Below are 3484 nucleotides of genomic sequence, written 5' to 3' on the forward strand. Positions count from 1 at the left end.
TGTAGTTGTAGGCACTTGGTGAATGGTAGTACAGTGTGGTGGCAAACTTCTGCAGTTTTTCACTGTAGCGCCTTCGTCCTGGTGCCCTTTGAATGTTGGTGCTCCAGTTCCTTAAAAGTTCCTTTGGAAGTTCACCAAATGATTCGAGTAACTGCTGCCCTTCTGAAGAAAGCAAGTTTTTCTCTCTCATTTCCTTAATGATGCTTTTGAGAGTTATCAATCTTGCTTTCTTTTTCTTTAGCTGTTGTGTTGTGATCTTGAGCTTCTGCTTTATCTCAGAAAGCTTCTTGCTCGTGCTGAGAAGCCTCGTTTTTGGAGAATAAGGCGTAGAATATTTGTGGTCTTGGCTATGGACTTCCTTCCTGTGTTGTAGCTGAGGAGATGATGGAGACACCTATTATGGAAGCAAAAAGGTTTTGTTGCAAGCAACAATAAACAAAATGGTACTATGGCATTATGTATATATTTAGCAAAACTTACTTAGGCAGCAAAATAATGAAGCCTTTGTACGCAAGGTTCTAATGGTAACCGTAGTGCATGCCATTTGAATCACCGAAGTGTGACCTGACGTCATATGAGCAGTGTGCACAAATAGGATACTGTGCTTTATTGGTACTGCCTGCAGCAAATCAAGTTCAACATGTGGAGATATTGCACATATCACTGCACTTCTCTTACCCGCAGCCGCCTTCTTGGGGTCACTGATTTTGGAGTTGCTGCTGCTACACCTTCACTGTGTGGCGTAAAGACCACCTGAAAGGAAGAAAGCAACCTTACTTGTCTGCGCCAATAGTCGGGGTTGTTGTACCTTACCCTCGGGCGCTTCACTGGTGACCAATTGCTGGAGGAACTACCTTCAGAAGGTGTTGTTGTTGCCTGAGTGGAAAAGAAGAAAATAACCGTAGGAACAAGCGCTATCACTGCGTGCTGCTTACCCTTAGCCGCCTCCTTGGCGTTGCAGATTGTGGAGTTGCTGCTGCTACACCTTCACTGTGCGGCGTAAAGACCACCTGAAAGGAAGAAAGCAACCTTATTTGTCTGCACCAGTTGTCAGGGTTGTTGTGGCTTACCCTCGGGCGCTTCACTGGTGACTGTTTGCTGGAGGAAGTACCTTCAGAAGGCGTTGTTGTTGCCTGAGTGGAAAAGAAGAAAATAACCATAGGAACAAGCGCTATCACTGCGTGCTGCTTACCCTTAGCCGCCTCCTTGGTGTTGCAGATTGTGGAGTGCCTGCTGCTGCATCTCTGCTGTGCGGCGTAAAGACCACCTGAAAGGAAGAAAGCAACCTTATTTGTCTGCACCAGTTGTCAGGGTTGTTGTGGCTTACCCTCGGGCGCTTCACTGGTGACTGTTTGCTGGAGGAAGTACCTTCAGAAGGCGTTGTTGTTGCCTGAGTGGAAAAGAAGAAAATAACCGTAGGAACAAGCACTATCACTGCGTGCTACTTACCCTTAGCCGCCTCCTTGGTGTTGCAGATTGTGGTGTGCCTTCTGCTGCATCTCTGCTGTGCGGCATAAAGACCACCTTAAAGGAAGAAAGCAACCTTATTTGTTTGCACCAGTCGTCAGGGTTGTTGTGCCTTACCCTCGGGCGCTTCACTGGTAACCATTTGCTGGAGGAACTACCTTGAGAAGGCGTTGTTGTTGCCTAAGTGGAAAAGAAGAAAATAACCGTAGGAACAAGTACTATCACTGCGTGCTGCTTACCCTTAGCCGCCTCCTTGGTGTTGCAGATTGTGGAGTGCCTACTGCTGCATCTCTGCGATGGGACTCAACGGCAACCTGAAAGAAAAAAAAAAATCCTTGCTTGTCAGCACTGGTCATTCTTATACCTTTGCTTCGGATACTTCAGCACCAACTGTCATCATTTAAGGGATTTGTTTTGGAAAGGCGATGACCTTGCCTGAATGAGAAAACGACAATATCTGCAGGAATGACCTCCACCACTTTTGTCTATGTTTGCGCTAAGGATTATGGGCAAATATGCTGCAAATTGAGATCCTGAGCTGTGAGTGTTATTATAGGGAAAGGATCATTTCGGCTAAGCTTTCCCCCTGTCATCCCGTCAGATGCTTGCACAACTGTTTTGCACCTCTATTTCATTATCTTAAGAGTGCGCAGATTCACGAGTCATAAAATACTGAGGTGATTATTTTTTTTGACAGAACCTTTTAATTACGTATTTATTTTCTTTCTCACGCTGAGCATTTTTTGCAGAAAACCTATTCTAAAAGGTAATATGCAAGGGATCATATGGTAAATGTAAGTAAATGCTTGCAAGCATGTACATTGCATTTACTTACAAAACAAAATCAGTATATTTCATCACGGCAATAAATACCTATCTGAATTTTAGGTTTAATGAACTTTAACCCCGGTTTCTTACTTACCTGACGGCGGTTTTGCAATACAAAAATGCTGGGCACTGCATCAGGCTTCAGAGTCCTCCTCGTGTGGCCACTATAATAGGACGACAGTTCAAAATGCTGCGAGCAGATCAGCAATTTCTGGTCAGTCCGAGGCGGTGGTAATCCTGTCACGCTGAGCCACCTGTCCAGCTGTTCCTTATTCCTGCGAGGAAAGCTGCAAATAAAAATGTTCAGCTCGCCTGGTGTCATTTAATTGCCTTTAAGAAACAAAGACAGGAAGGTTTTTGTTCACGTACACTCCTTGCAGTCCATAGTTTCGACTTTCACGCATACCTCTCCTTGTAGAAGGTATTATTATGAACACCTATTATGAAATTTGCAAATATAAAAAGCGGCACGTCTACTCACACGTGAAGCGATATGCCGGATCCTTTTATAGCTGTTGCCTTGCATACAGCGCAGGAAGGCGCCATCGCGATGCATGAAAGAGCAAGCACCTGTTATAAACTTTTCGTTTCAAGTGTCTGACCTCGAGGCGCTCGAAAACTGAAATTTGAAACCGAAACTCAAAGGGCGTCTGCTACGTCTGCTCGCGAACATGGTTTCCAATCGTTCTACATCATTCCTTTACGACCAAGAAGGTGCCTGAAAGATCATATAATGTGCTTGAAACTTGAAAACAATGTATAGAAATTTCCTACAGTTGTGTTATCTGTAGCGGTTTTTAAAACTTTTGTTCAAACCTTTATTCATTTTTAACGGCAGTGAGCGGAAACTGTGCTGGCCACAATGACAAATTTGATAATGGCGACGACCAGTGGGAAGCTTGTTTCCCTGCCCAGCTTTCCCTCTAGAGTCTTTGTATTAACTCTATGGGGGCGGCAGTCGCCGCGGTAGTCGATGGTAGCGGCGCACCAGTCGTCTCCGCCACCATCCGAAGCAGAAACATAGACACGGCTGAAGAGGTCGCAATAGCGCTCGCTTGCGTCGGAACGAAGGCTAGATTGATCTTTAGCGACAGTAAAACTGCTCTCTGGAATATCGGAAAAGGCAGGGTCTCACAAGAAGCCGCCCGAATTCTAAAAGCTGCAACTAAAATTGATCGCAAAATCACCC

The 3484-nt window shown here is 45.1% G+C and overlaps 1 long non-coding RNA gene across 1 annotated transcript; it reads right to left on the reverse strand.

Moving 5' to 3' along the window:
- Positions 1–269: 269 nt before the first annotated feature.
- Positions 270–875, reverse strand: LOC146188257 (uncharacterized). The gene is made up of 3 exons (XR_014707183.1): positions 814–875; positions 679–753; positions 270–394 (listed from the first exon to the last, which is right to left on the reverse strand). It is a non-coding gene; the product is annotated as an uncharacterized LOC146188257 (long non-coding RNA).
- Between the last annotated feature and the right edge of the window lie 2609 nt (positions 876–3484).

This window comes from Amblyomma maculatum, chromosome 5, assembly GCF_055883805.1.
Source record: "Amblyomma maculatum isolate TAMU_Amacu chromosome 5, ASM5588380v1, whole genome shotgun sequence".
Lineage (NCBI taxonomy): Eukaryota > Metazoa > Arthropoda > Arachnida > Ixodida > Ixodidae > Amblyomma > Amblyomma maculatum.